This window comes from Oncorhynchus tshawytscha, unplaced genomic scaffold (genome assembly GCF_018296145.1).
Source record: "Oncorhynchus tshawytscha isolate Ot180627B unplaced genomic scaffold, Otsh_v2.0 Un_contig_8586_pilon_pilon, whole genome shotgun sequence".
In the NCBI taxonomy this organism is placed as follows: Eukaryota; Metazoa; Chordata; class Actinopteri; order Salmoniformes; family Salmonidae; genus Oncorhynchus; species Oncorhynchus tshawytscha.
This window is the reverse complement of record NW_024608375.1, coordinates 9,200-23,956: the sequence shown is the minus strand read 5'-3', so window position 1 is coordinate 23,956 and position 14,757 is coordinate 9,200. Positions and strand designations below refer to the sequence as shown.

The 14,757-nt window shown below is 51.7% G+C and overlaps 1 pseudogene; it reads right to left on the bottom strand.

The window, feature by feature from the left end:
- Positions 1–8,118, bottom strand: part of LOC121843486 — a 32,207-nt pseudogene extending 24,089 nt beyond the window's left edge.
- Positions 8,119–14,757: the final 6,639 nt, after the last annotated feature.

The following is a 14,757-nucleotide window of genomic DNA, read 5'->3' as shown; positions in this document are numbered from 1 at the left end:
CAAACACACTATACTCAAGAGCAGCGTAACCACTCACCTGCCTACCAGCCTCAGAGACAGAGGGGGTGGGAGCCTGCCCTGAGCAGAGAGAGGGGATAGGCTGAGCAGAGTGGGAGGGGGAAAAGCTCATGCCGTGATTGGAGGAGAGCTCCTCCGAGGCGGAGCGATCATAAGCAGAGAGCGGCAGGGACAGCTGCAGAGGCAAGGACAGACGGACAGATGAGGAAGGAGGCATGACATCCTGGAAAACAGGGAGAGGAAGAGAGAGAGGAGAGAAGGCCCCAGAGAATGGAGAGAGGGAGGAAGAGAGAGAAGGCCCCAGAGGATGGAGGGAGGAAGAGAGAGAGGGCCCCAGAGGATGGAGGGAGGAAGAGAGAGAGGGCCCCAGAGGATGGAGGGAGGAAGAGAGAGAGGGCCCCAGAGGATGGAGGGAGGTAGGAGAGAGAGGGCCCCAGAGGATGGAGGGAGGTAGGAGAGAGAAGGCCCCAGAAGATGGAGGGAGGAAGAGAGAGAAGGCCCCAGAGGATGGAGGGAGGAAGAGAGAGAAGGCCCCAGAGGATGGAGGGAGGAAGAGAGAGAAGGCCCCAGAGGATGGAGGGAGGTAGAGAGAGAAGGCCCCAGAGGATGGATGGAGAGAGGGAGGAAGAGAGAGAAGGCCCCAGAGGATGGAGAGAGGAGGAGGAGAGAGAAGGCCCCAGAGGATGGATGGAGAGAGGGAGGAAGAGAGAAGGCCCCAGAGGATGGATGGAGAGAGGGAGGAAGAGAGAGAAGGCCCCAGAGGATGGAGAGAGGGAGAGAAGAGAGAGAAGGCCCCAGAGGATGGAGAGAGGGAGGAAGAGAGGAGAAGGCCCCAGAGGATGGAGGAGGGAGGAAGAGAGAGAGAAGGCCCCAGAGGATGGAGAGAGGGAGGAAGAGAGAGAAGGCCCCAGAGGATGGAGGGAGGTAGGAGAGAGAAGGCCCCAGAGGATGGAGGGAGGTAGGAGAGAGAGAGGCCCCAGAAGATGGAGGGAGGAAGAGAGAGAAGGCCCCAGAGGATGGAGGGAGGAGAGGGAGAGAGAAGGCCCCAGAGGATGGAGGGAGGAAGAGAGAGAGAAGGCCCCAGAGGATGGAGGGAGGAAGAGAGAGAGGAGCCCCAGAGGATGGAGGGAGGTAGAGAGAGAAGGCCCCAGAGGATGGAGGGAGGTAGAGAGAGGGAGGAGAGAAGGCCCCAGAGGATGGGGGGAGGTAGAGAGAGGGAGGAGAGAAGGCCCCAGAGGATGGAGGGAGGTAGAGAGAGGGCTAGGGAGGAGAGAAGGCCCCAGAGGATGGGGGAGGTAGAGAGGGAGGAGAGAAGGCCCCAGAGGATGGAGGGAGGTAGAGAGAGGGGAGGAGAGAAGGCCCCAGAGGAAGCCAGAGAAGCGGCAGGAAGCCAAAGCTTTTATGACACTGAGCTACCACCAGGGGACTACATTCTGTAATGACACTGAGCTACCACCAGGGGACTACATTCTGATATGACACTGAGCTACCACCAGGGGACTACATTCTGATATGACACTGAGCTACCACCAGGGGACTACATTCTGATATGACACTGAGCTACCACCAGGGCTACCACCAGACTACATTCTGATATGACACTGAGCTACCACCAGGGGGCTACATTCTGTAATGACACTGAGCTACCACCAGGGGGCTACATTCTGATATGACACTGAGCTACCACCAGGGGACTACATTCTGATATGACACTGAGCTACCACCAGGGACTACATTCTGCAATAATACTGAGCTACCACCAGGGGACTACATTCTGTAATGACACTGAGCTACCACCAGGGGACTACATTCTGATATGACACTGAGCTACCACCTGGGGACTACATTCTGTAATGACACTGAGCTACCACCAGGGGACAACATTCTGATATGACACTGAGCTACCACCAGGGGACTACATTCTGATATGACACTGAGCTACCACCAGGGGACTACATTCTGATATGACACTGAGCTACCACCAGGGGCCTACATTCTGAATGACACTGAGCTACCACCAGGGGACTACATTCTGATATGACACTGAGCTACCACCAGGGGACTACATTCTGCAATGATACTGAGCTACCACCAGGGGACTACATTCTGATATGACACTGAGCTACCACCAGGGGACAACATTCTGATATGACACTGAGCTACCACCAGGGGACTACATTCTGATATGACACTGAGCTACCACCAGGGGGCTACATTCTGATATGACACTGAGCTACCACCAGGGGGCTACATTCTGATATGACACTGAGCTACCACCAGGGGGCAGTGCAACGCTGGGAGACGGTACACTACACAGACAGTACCTTGTCGTAGTAAGGGCTTCTCTCCATGGAAGGCTCTTTGTGGATCTGGTGCCTGGAAGCTGAGTTTTTCCCCATCACTCCACTGTACTCTCCCATGTTCACATCCATACGCTTGTCAGACATCATCCCTCCTCCTTCCATCTTATTGCACTTCGACAAGTCTTCAGGAGAGTCTCTCTAGGAGGGGATGGACAGAGAGAGGGATAAGATAGATCAGAGATGAGAGAGATAGTCCACTGATGTGCTGGGGTGGTCTTGTGGTCGTGCTGCTGCCCCTGGAGGCAGAGGTTTGCAAGTGCAGCAGGAGAACATGTATAATTATTTATCTCGCTCTACTGCAGCGTTCGGGTCTAGATGGGTCCTAGCAGGCAAATCTGTTACACATTAAGTCTACCCAAGACCTGTTCCAATCACACCTGAAGGGTCGGGTTCCGGGGAACAAATTACCCGGATTACCCTTCCAACTCCTCTTCACTAAAGGGTCGACATGTGACGAGCTCCAACCCCTCTTCACTACATCTGACGAGCTCCAACCCCTCTTCACTACATCTGACGAGCTCCAACCCCTCTTCACTAAAATGTCGACATCTGACGAGCTCCAACCCCTCTTCACTACATCTGACGAGCTCCAACCCCTCTTCACTAATGGGTCGACATCTGACGAGCTCCAACCCCTCTTCACTAAAGGGTCGACATCTGACGAGCTCCAACCCCTCTTCACTAAAGGGTCGACATGTGACGAGTTCCAACCCCTCTTCACTAAAGGGTCAACATGTGACGAGCTCCAACCCCTCTTCACTACATCTGACGAGCTCCAACCCCTCTTCACTAAAGGGTCAACATGTGACGAGCTCCAACCCCTCTTCACTACATCTGACGAGCTCCAACCCCTCTTCACTAAAGGGTCGACACCTGACGAGTTCCAACCCCTCTTCCCTGCGTACTCACAGGGTAGGTCATGTTGTTGAACTGTTTGACGAACTGGTTCATCCAGGCATCCTCCTGCTTGTTCACCGATTTGTTGATCTGAAACACAGAGAGACCCGGGTTAATAACCTACACAGAGACTGGGTTAATAACCCACACAGAGAGACCCCTGGTTAATAACCTACACAGAGACCCCCTGGTTAATAACCCACACACAGAGAGAGACCCCCTGGTTAATAACCCACACAGAGAGAGACCCCCTGGTTAATAACCCACACAGAGACCCCCTGGTTAATAACCCACACAGAGACCCCCTGGTTAATAACCCACACAGAGACCCCTGGTTAATAACCCACACAGAGAGAGACCCCTGGTTAATAACCCACACAGAGAGACCCCTGGTTAATAACCCAGAGAGAGACCCCTGGTTAATAACCCACACAGAGACCCCCTGGTTAATAACCCACACAGAGACCCCCTGGTTAATAACCCACACAGAGAGAGACCCCTGGTTAATAACCCACACAGAGAGAGACCCCCTGGTTAATAACCCACACAGAGAGAGACCCCTGGTTAATAACCCACACAGAGAGAGACCCCTGGTTAATAACCCACACAGAGAGAGACCCCCTGGTTAATAACCCACACAGAGAGACCCCTGGTTAATAACCCACACAGAGAGAGACCCCTGGTTAATAACCCACACAGAGAGAGACCCCTGGTTAATAACCCCACAGAGAGAGACCCCTGGTTAATAACCCACACAGAGAGAGACCCCTGGTTAATAACCCACACAGAGAGAGACCCCCTGGTTAATAACCCACACAGAGAGAGACCCCTGGTTAATAACCCACACAGAGAGACCCCCCTGGTTAATAACCCACACAGAGAGAGACCCCTGGTTAATAACCCACACAGAGAGAGACCCCCTGGTTAATAACCCACACAGAGAGAGACCCCTGGTTAATAACCTACACAGAGAGACCCTCTGGTTAATAACCTACACAGAGAGACCCTCTGGTTAATAACCCACACAGAGAGACCTGGGTTAATAACCCACACAGAGAGACCCTCTGGTTAATAACCTACACAGAGAGACCTGGGTTAATAACCCACAGAGAGACCCTCTGGTTAATAACCTACACAGAGAGACCCTCTGGTTAATAACCTACACAGAGAGACCCTCTGGTTAATAACCTACACAGAGAGACCCGCTGGTTAATAACCTACACAGAGACCCGCTGGTTAATAACCTACACAGAGAGACCTGGGTTAATAACCTACACAGAGAGACCTGGGTTAATATAACGACTCAGTAATACCTTGGGAGGAATTTTCTTCATGTAGTTCCAGCTGTGTTGCTGTGGCCCGTTGTTCCTGTTGTCCTGACAGTCTCTGTGGTTCTCTCTGTGACCGTCTCTGTCCCGGTCTCTGTGGTTCTCTCTGTGACCGTCTCTGTCCCGGTCTCGGTGACTTGGGGTGTTGCTCCACATCCCGATCTCCAGCTCCTCCTCCGGTTCCCAACTGGCCTGGCACGACACCTCCTCCCCACACCAGGTACTACTCTCCTGCTGCATGGGCTTGGGACCTGGAGGGTGGAGAGAGGACAAAGGGATTAAACCTGGAGAGAGACACCAGGGGGCCTGGAGAGAGACACGAGGGGGCCTGGAGAGAGACACGAGGGGACCTGGAGAGAGACACGAGGGGGCCTGGAGAGAGACACGAGGGGACCTGGAGAGAGACACGAGGGGGCCTGGAGAGAGACACCGGGGGCCTGGAGAGAGACACGAGGGGGCCTGGAGAGAGACACGAGGGGACCTGGAGAGAGACACGAGGGGACCTGGAGAGAGACACGAGGGGACCTGGAGAGAGACACGAGGGGACCTGGAGAGAGACACGAGGGGATGAGGGGGCCTGGAGAGAGACACGAGGGGGCCTGGAGAGAGACACGAGGAGATGGGTGTGTGTGTGTCTGTCTCACCAGGTTGGTGTGTGTGTGTGTGTGTGTGTGTATGTGTCTCACCAGGTTGGTGTGTGTGTGTCTGTCTCACCAGGTTGGTGTGTGTGTGTGTGTGTCTGTCTCACCAGGTTGGTGTGTGTGTGTGTGTGTCTGTCTCACCAGGTTGGTGTGTGTGTGTGTGTGTGTGTATGTGTCTTACCAGGTTTGTGGTGGTTCTGTGCTCCAGGTCCTTCCCAGCCTCCTGTCGCAGAGTTGTCCCCTCTGTCTCTGTCCCCTCTGTCTCTCAGCTCCTCCCAGGTGGAGCTGGTGTCCATGGGTTTCCCCCAGGCCGATGTCCCGTTGTCCACAGAGACGGGTGGGCCTGGCGGATCACCCCACGTTCCTGACTCCATCTTCTGGGGACCGGTGTATTGTTCACCCCAACCTGGAGGAGGAGAGAGAGGGGGAGGAGGAGAGAGAAAGGAGGAGAGAGACAGTAGGAGAGATAGAGGGGGAGTAGGAGAGAGGGGGAGGAGAGCGAGAGGGGGAGGAGGAGAGAGAGAGGGGGAGGAGGAGAGAGGGAGGAGGAGAGAGAGAGAGGGAGGAGGAGAGAGAGAGGGAGGAGGAGAGAGAGAGAGGGAGGAGGAGAGAGAGAGAGGGAGGAGGAGAGAGAGAGAGGAGGAGGAGAGAGAGAGGGAGGAGGAGAGAGAGAGGGAGGAGGAGAGAGAGGGAGAGGAGGAGAGAGAGAGGGGGAGGAGGAGGAGAGAGAGGGAGGGGGAGAGAGAGGGAGGGGGAGGAGAGAGAGGAGGAGAGCGAGGAGGGGAGGAGAGAGAGGAGGAGAGCGAGGAGGGGAGGAGAGAGAGGAAGGGGGAGGAGGAGAGAGAGGAGGGAGGAGAGAGAGGGAGGGGAAGAGAGCGAGGAGGGGAGGAGAGAGAGGGAGGGGAAGAGAGCGAGGAGGGGAGGAGAGAGAGGGGGGGGGAAGAGAGCGAGGAGGGGAGGAGAGAGAGGAGGAGAGCGAGGAAGGGAGGAGAGAGAGAGGAGGAGAGCGAGGAGGGAGGAGAGAGAGGGAGGGGAGAGAGAGGGAGGGGGAGGAGAGAGAGGGAGGGGAGAGGAGAGGGAGGGAGAGAGAGAGGTATGTGAGGTGGAGTTTCGGAAATGGCAGGTAACCTTGTATCTTCTCAACTCTGCTGTTGTACTCACTCAGATGATCAATAACAGACTGGCTGGGTTTCTAGACTGAGATGATCAATAACAGACTAGCTGGGTTTCTAGACTGGGATCAATAACAGACTAGCTGGGTTTCTAGACTGAGATGATCAATAACAGACTAGCTGGGTTTCTAGACTGGGATCAATAACAGACTAGCTGGTTTCTAGACTGAGATGATCAATAACAGACTAGCTGGGTTTCTAGACTGGGATCAATAACAGACTGGCTGGGTTTCTAGACTGAGATGATCAATAACAGACTAGCTGGGTTTCTAGACTGAGATGATCAATAACAGACTAGCTGGGTTTCTAGACTGAGATGATCAATAACAGAGTAGCACCTAGCAAGAGGCCGTTGTTGTTTAGCACCTAGCAAGAGGCCGTTGTTGTTTAGCACCTAGCAAGAGGCCGTTGTTGTTTAGCACCTAGCAAGAGGCCGTTGTTGTTTAGCGCCTAGCAAGAGGCCGTTGTTGTTTAGCACCTAGCAAGAGGCTGTTGTTGTTTAGCACCTAGCAAGAGGCCGTTGTTGATTCCCTACTAGGTTCAATATATTTACTTGATTCCCTACTAGGTTCAATATATTTACTTGATTCCCTACTAGGTTCAATATATTTACTTGATTCCCTACTAGGTTCAATATATTTACTTGATTCCCTACTAGGTTCAATATATTTACTTGATTCCCTACTAGGTTCAATATATTTACTTGATTCCCTACTAGGTTCAATACAAGTTTGATAATGTCTGGATTCCATGATTCTGTCTGCGTTCTCTGCAATGCAGATATTTATAGAGCCCTGGACCTGTCTCTCTCTCCCCTTTCTGTCTCTCTCTCCCCCTCTCTGTCCCCTTTCTGTCTCTGTCTCTCCCCCCTTTCTGTATTTCTCTCCCCCCTTTCTGTCTGTCTGTCTCTCAGCCCCCTCCCTGGATTTCTGTCTCTCCCCCTCTCTGTCTCTCCCCCTCTCTCTGTCTCTCCCCCCTCTGTCTCTCCCCCTCTGTCTCTCCCCCCCCTCTCTGTCTCTCCCCCTCTCTGTCTCTCCCCCTCTCTGTCTCCCCCCCTCTCTGTCTCTCCCCCTCTCTGTCTCTCCCCCCCCCTCTCTGTCTCTCCCCCTCTCTCTCCCCCCCCTCTCTCTCTCTCCCCCTCTCTGTCTCCCCCCCTCTCTGTCTCTCCTCCCCCCTTCCTCTCTGTCTCCCCCCTCTCTGTCTCTCCCTCCCCCCCCTCTCTGCCTCCCCCCTCTGTGTCTCCCCCTAGTCTCAGTCTACCCCCTTCCTGTCTCAGTCTACCCCCTTCCTGTCTCAGTCTACCCCCTTCCTGTCTCAGTCTACCCCCTTCCTGTCTCAGTCTACCCCCTTCCTGTCTCAGTCTACCCCTTCCTGTCTCAGTCTACCCCCTTCCTGTCTCAGTCTACCCCCTGGAACTATCTGCATTTCAGTCCAAACAAAGGTCTGTGTTTCTGCCTGCACTCACAGCTCAGAGAGAATAATCTGTAGAACATTCCAGAAGGATGACGCAGCCCTAAAACACACACACACAAAGGGGAGGTGGAGGACACTGTGTGTGTGTGTGTGTGTGTGTGTACAGCTCCCTCCACTCACCAGAGCTGCAGGTCTTGTCCTTGTTGGCCATGTTGTTCAGGGGTGGTGGGGGCTGCTGCTGGGGCTGGGGGTTTGGTCGTGACCATGGCATCCTGCTCTGATTGGCTGGTCTTGTTCCACAAATTGACCCCGCTACAGTTGTATTTGCTGGGGTCTCCCCCCACGCCGAGTGCCATTATCGATGTCCATCCTCCTCCTCACCGACTCTGGACTAGGCTCCTCCCACCCTGTCGACGACTCCTCCTCCTTGTGGGAGGGTCCAACTGGGACCGCCACCCCAGTCCATCCGCTGGGTTTGGAGGGGTGGGGACCGCCTGGTGGAGGTCCTCTAGGGTCCGGGTTGGCGTCTGGATCTTTACCCCACTCGGCCGGGTCTCCCCAGCTCTGAGAGGGGTGGCTGGGCTTCATGGCTGGTTCGCTCCACCCTCCCTGGGTCTGGTGGTTCTGGGGTTTGTGTCCGACGGAGTGGGATACAGGGGCTCTCCCCAGCCAGAGTGAGGGTTGCTGGGGTGGTCAGGGGTCCCTCCGCTGCCACCCCAGGTGCTGCTGCTTCCGTCGGGGTGCGTGTTGGTGTTGGCCGGGCGGCCGGGCTCACCCCATCCTGCAGACCCTGAAAGGTCGCGGTCCCATCCCCCAGACACTAGTCTTCTGGGGCTGACTCCAGTAGCTGCTCCCTCCTCCTCTGGAGCGGTCTCCACCACAGCCCTGCTTTTGAGGTTTCGGAGGGTTGATCCAGGTGTTGGAGAGGTCCTCCTTCTGGCTGTTCCCCCAGGTAGAGGAAGAGTTGTCCCATCCTCGCTCTCCTCCAGGACCTTTGTTGTCTCGGTCTCCACACCCAGACAAGGTCTTCTGCTCTACCCAGCCAGACCCTCCTGACTCTGGGCCCGGGCCGCCCCCCCCTCCTCGCCATCCTCCAGAGCTGGAGGTATGAGAACGAGCGGCGTGGCTTTTCGATCCCCAGCCAGGGCCTACGTTACTGGGTTTCCTGTCATCGGGTCTGGGGACGGGAGAGTGGCGTCCCAGGCGGTGTCCTGACGTACTGGGGTCTGGCCCCAGCCGGTGTTGCACAGGACACGGGGGTCAACGTCTGAACAGAAGAGGACTTGAGTAGACCCAGGGAGGGGGCCTTGTCGACAGGGGTCGTTCCTGTCCCTGTCTAAGCTAGGGCCTCCAGAGCTCTCCCCACTCCCCTCACTGCTGCCAGACGCCCCAACGCTCGCAGGTCCTGCACTCCTCCTCCTCCACCTCCCATCCTGAGGGCGTCGTCTTCAAGACTCTTCCAGCCGTTGGCTCCTCCCCCTGACTTCCGTCCGTCGCCGGAATCCTGAGATTTGTTACCGGGCAACGAGCTCCACTCCCCATTGGGGGGTTGCCTGTTAGAGGAGGCCGCCCATGGTCGGGGGATCCCGGCAGGACCCAGTCCGTTCCCATTGCTCGCCCCTCCTCCAGTCCCCAGGTTGTGAGGAGAAGCAGAGTCCCACCTCCCTACAGGGGCCTTGCTGTTAGTTTTACTGTTGTAAACAGCAGCAGCAGGGGAGGGCTGGCCGTGTCCCTGGCCGTTCACAGTGTCTCCAGGGCCCGAGGCCCCCCAGGGCTTAGAGAAGCCCCCTGCCAGGCCCTCACTGTGGGGGTGCTGGGCGCCAGACAGGGTACCGTTGGAGAGCTGATCTCCTCCTCCTCCTCCCGCTCCCCAGGAACGCAGCCCCGAGCCGGACTCGTTCCTGTGCACTGAGCCGCCTGTAGAGTTTGGTAAACTAGAGGTGTCGATGGCGTTAGTAGTGTTATTTGGTCCGTTGGTCGTGTTAAGGTGGCGAGTCTTGACAGTGGTATCATTCAGGAGGAGGCGCTGCGGCTGTTCAGACAGAGAGAGGCTGTCCGGCTGTGTCCCTCCCCAGCCCAGAGAGCCTCCCTGCTGGACAATCTTACAGCCGGAGGGTCCCTGGGGACCGGGCCAGGCACTGTGGTTAACTTTTGGGTTCAGAGTGCCGGGGGTCAGACCAGCACCGTTGGCCGACGCCCAGGGGCTCGGCTTGTTGCCGTGGCTACCGTCGGCGGGGCGGAGCGTCGTTGGGGCCTTTCGCCGGCCCGTTACACATTATGATGTTATTGCTGCTACCGGGAGGAACGCTGCCGTTAGTCAACGGGGAGAAGTGGTTCCCGTTACGGCCTCCGTTCCCTTTGGTGCCGGGAGGTGGTGGCGGCGGCGACGGCGTCATCGCGGTGACCAAGTTCCTCTCCGAGCCACCAGAGCTAGAGGCAGAGTCCGTGTCCATGCATTCTGAGGTGAGCTCGGGGTCGTTGCCGGCTGCCGAGGAGGAGGAGGAGGAAGGCGTGTCGCTGCCGACCGAGTCTACCAGCACCTTGAAAAGAAAATCAACTTCTATTAATAGGGTGATTTCATTACTAACTAGCTAGTTCACTATTCTGTCTAAACCAGTCTGATTTCAGTACTAACTAGCTAGTTCACTATTCTGTCTAAACCAGTCTGATTTCAGTACTAACTAGCTAGTTCACTATTCTGTCTAAACCAGTCTGATTTCAGTACTAACTAGCTAGTTCACCAATCTGATTTCATTACTAACTAGCTAGTTCACCAGTCTGATTTCATTACTAACTAGCTAGTTCCCCATTCTGTCTAAACCAGTCTGATTTCAGTACTAACTAGCTAGTTCCCCATTCTGTCTAAACCAGTCTGATTTCATGACTAACTAGCTAGTTCCCCATTCTGTCTAAACCAGTCTGATTTCAGTACTAACTAGCTAGTTCCCCATTCTGTCTAAACCAGTCTGATTTCATGACTAACTAGCTAGTTCCCCATTCTGTCTAAACCAGTCTGATTTCAGTACTAACTAGCTAGTTCCCCATTCTGTCTAAACCAGTCTGATTTCAGTACTAACTAGCTAGTTCCCCATTCTGTCTAAACCAGTCTGATTTCATTACTAACTAGCTAGTTCCCCATTCTGTCTAAACCAGTCTGATTTCAGTACTAACTAGCTAGTTCCCCATTCTGTCTAAACCAGTCTGATTTCAGTACTAACTAGCTAGTTCCCCATTCTGTCTAAACCAGTCTGATTTCAGTACTAACTAGCTAGTTCCCCATTCTGTCTAAACCAGTCTGATTTCAGTACTAACTAGCTAGTTCCCCATTCTGTCTAAACCAGTCTGATTTCATTACTAACTAGCTAGTTCCCCATTCTGTCTAAACCAGTCTGATTTCAGTACTAACTAGCTAGTTCCCCATTCTGTCTAAACCAGTCTGATTTCATGACTAACTAGCTAGTTCCCCATTCTGTCTAAACCAGTCTGATTTCAGTACTAACTAGCTAGTTCCCCATTCTGTCTAAACCAGTCTGATTTCAGTACTAACTAGCTAGTTCCCCATTCTGTCTAAACCAGTCTGATTTCATGACTAACTAGCTAGCTCCCCATTCTGTCTAAACCAGTCTGATTTCAGTACTAACTAGCTAGTTCCCCATTCTGTCTAAACCAGTCTGATTTCAGTACTAACTAGCTAGTTCCCCATTCTGTCTAAACCAGTCTGATTTCAGTACTAACTAGCTAGTTCCCCATTCTGTCTAAACCAGTCTGATTTCAGGACTAACTAGCTAGTTCCCCATTCTGTCTAAACCAGTCTGATTTCAGTACTAACTAGCTAGTTCCCCATTCTGTCTAAACCAGTCTGATTTCAGTACTAACTAGCTAGTTCCCCATTCTGTCTAAACCAGTCTGATTTCAGTACTAACTAGCTAGTTCCCCATTCTGTCTAAACCAGTCTGATTTCAGTACTAACTAGCTAGTTCCCCATTCTGTCTAAACCAGTCTGATTTCAGTACTAACTAGCTAGTTCCCCATTCTGTCTAAACCAGTCTGATTTCATGACTAACTAGCTAGTTCCCCATTCTGTCTAAACCAGTCTGATTTCAGTACTAACTAGCTAGTTCCCCATTCTGTCTAAACCAGTCTGATTTCAGTACTAACTAGCTAGTTCCCCATTCTGTCTAAACCAGTCTGATTTCAGTACTAACTAGCTAGTTCCCCATTCTGTCTAAACCAGTCTGATTTCAGTACTAACTAGCTAGTTCCCCATTCTGTCTAAACCAGTCTGATTTCAGTACTAACTAGCTAGTTCCCCATTCTGTCTAAACCAGTCTGATTTCAGTACTAACTAGCTAGTTCCCCATTCTGTCTAAACCAGTCTGATTTCAGTACTAACTAGCTAGTTCCCCATTCTGTCTAAACCAGTCTGATTTCAGTACTAACTAGCTAGTTCCCCATTCTGTCTAAACCAGTCTGATTTCAGTACTAACTAGCTAGTTCCCCATTCTGTCTAAACCAGTCTGATTTCATGACTAACTAGCTAGTTCCCCATTCTGTCTAAACCAGTCTGATTTCAGTACTAACTAGCTAGTTCCCCATTCTGTCTAAACCAGTCTGATTTCAGTACTAACTAGCTAGTTCCCCATTCTGTCTAAACCAGTCTGATTTCAGTACTAACTAGCTAGTTCCCCATTCTGTCTAAACCAGTCTGATTTCAGTACTAACTAGCTAGTTCCCCATTCTGTCTAAACCAGTCTGATTTCAGTACTAACTAGCTAGTTCCCCATTCTGTCTAAACCAGTCTGATTTCAGTACTAACTAGCTAGTTCCCCATTCTGTCTAAACCAGTCTGATTTCAGTACTAACTAGCTAGTTCCCCATTCTGTCTAAACCAGTCTGATTTCAGTACTAACTAGCTAGTTCCCCATTCTGTCTAAACCAGATGCGACACTCGGAGGTCAGGGAAGTTTGAGCTAACGTTTTTCACATAATGCTAACTCAACTTGCTGTTCCTTATTAAGTCAAATCATACAATCTTTTTTATTTAAATTACAATTACAATGTTCCTTATTAAGTCAAATCTTTTTTATTTAAATTACAATTACAATGTTCCTTATTAAGTCAAATCATACAATCTTTTTTATTTAAATTACATTTTACAGTAAAGGATTGAAAGGATTTACAAAAACAACCAGAAAAACAGATTTCCGTTGCATTTTTGGCGAGACATCCGAACGGGTTTCCCGTAAAAGACGAATCACATTAGAGCGTTTGTAGATTAAAATGCAAGTGAGAAAAACCAAACATGATAGTATTTACGTTTGGAGAACCTCAGAGAGTACCCACCTACCCAAAAACCAAACATGATAGTATTTACGTTTGGAGAACCTCAGAGAGTACCCACCTACCCAAAAACCAAATATGATAGTATTTACGTTTGGAGAACCTCAGAGAGTACCCACCTACCCAAAAACCAAACATGATAGTATTTACGTTTGGAGAACCTAAAGTACCCACCTGAAAAACCAAACATGATAGTATTTACGTTTGGAGAACCTCAGAGAGTACCCACCTACCCAAAAACCAAACATGATAGTATTTACGTTTGGAGAACCTCAGAGAGTACCCACCTACCCAAAAACCAAACATGATAGTATTTACGTTTGGAGAACCTCAGAGAGTACCCACCTACTGTTAGAGGAAATTATAGTTTAGATGATTAATTATGTATACATTATTGATTAGAACCATTTATTCTAATACTATTATGTTACGATTTGAAAAGTATGAGTTTTTTGGTTGAGCTGTTACTGAAAATGTAAGCAGAACGAATTAATTGTCTGTGCCTCCTGGGAAGTTTAAGGAGGAGGGATAAGATAGATTTTCAAACAGATAAGAATGTTTTGGTTGGATTCCATTAGCGGAGAGAAGTATATCTTTTAGACAGGTTGGAATGTAGTTTATGAAGGGGAGTAAAAAAAAACAGATCTCTAGGACTGAATACTACGCCATTGTAAGGCTGGGAGACGGTGTGAAACTGATGACGTCATTTTATGTTCACCTTCTTTAAAATGTAATGTTCTTTGTATTTTGGGTTAGTACTCACTTGAATTAAACGCTATTTACCTGGCTTTTAAGACTGGTCTCAATCTACTTCATGCATAATTAATGAACTTACAATTCATTAATGAATTAGAAATGAGTGCGAATTGGTTTTGGCAATAATACATAAAGGAATTTAGAATTCCTCTATCACCTACCCAAAAACCAAACATGATAGTATTTACGTTTGGAGAACCTCAGAGACCCACCTACCCAAAAACCAAACATGACCCACCCACCTACCCAAAAACCAAACATGATAGTATTTACGTTTGGAGAACCTCAGAGAGTACCCACCTACCCAAAAACCAAACCAAACATGATAGTATTTACGTTTGGAGAACCTCAGAGAGTACCCACCGTGTCCCAGTTACTGTCTCTGCTGCAGGGAGAACCAGAGCTCCAGGGGCAATTCTCATACTGAGAATCCAGGCCAGGGGGTCCAAACCTGGGGACAGGAAGACGGAGAGACGGGGTGGTGGTGGAGGTTTGGTTAGCTCACATGAGAACACACCAGGACATTCTTTCACTAATCATTGATCTGACGTGTGGATTGGTGGAAACGGAGTGATGGAACCCAGACGTCTAACCCAGCCCAGTCCCCGCCCCTCTAACCCAGGCCCAGTCCCCGCGCCTCTAACCCGGCCCAGTCCCCGCGCCTCTAACCCGGCCCAGTCCCCGCGCCTCTAACCCGGCCCAGTCCCCGCGCCTCTAACCCGGCCCAGTCCCCGCGCCTCTAACCCGGCCCAGTCCCCGTGCCTCTAACCCGCCCAGTCCCCGTGCCTCTAACCCGGCCCAGTCCCCGTGCCCTGCCTCCCCGTAACCC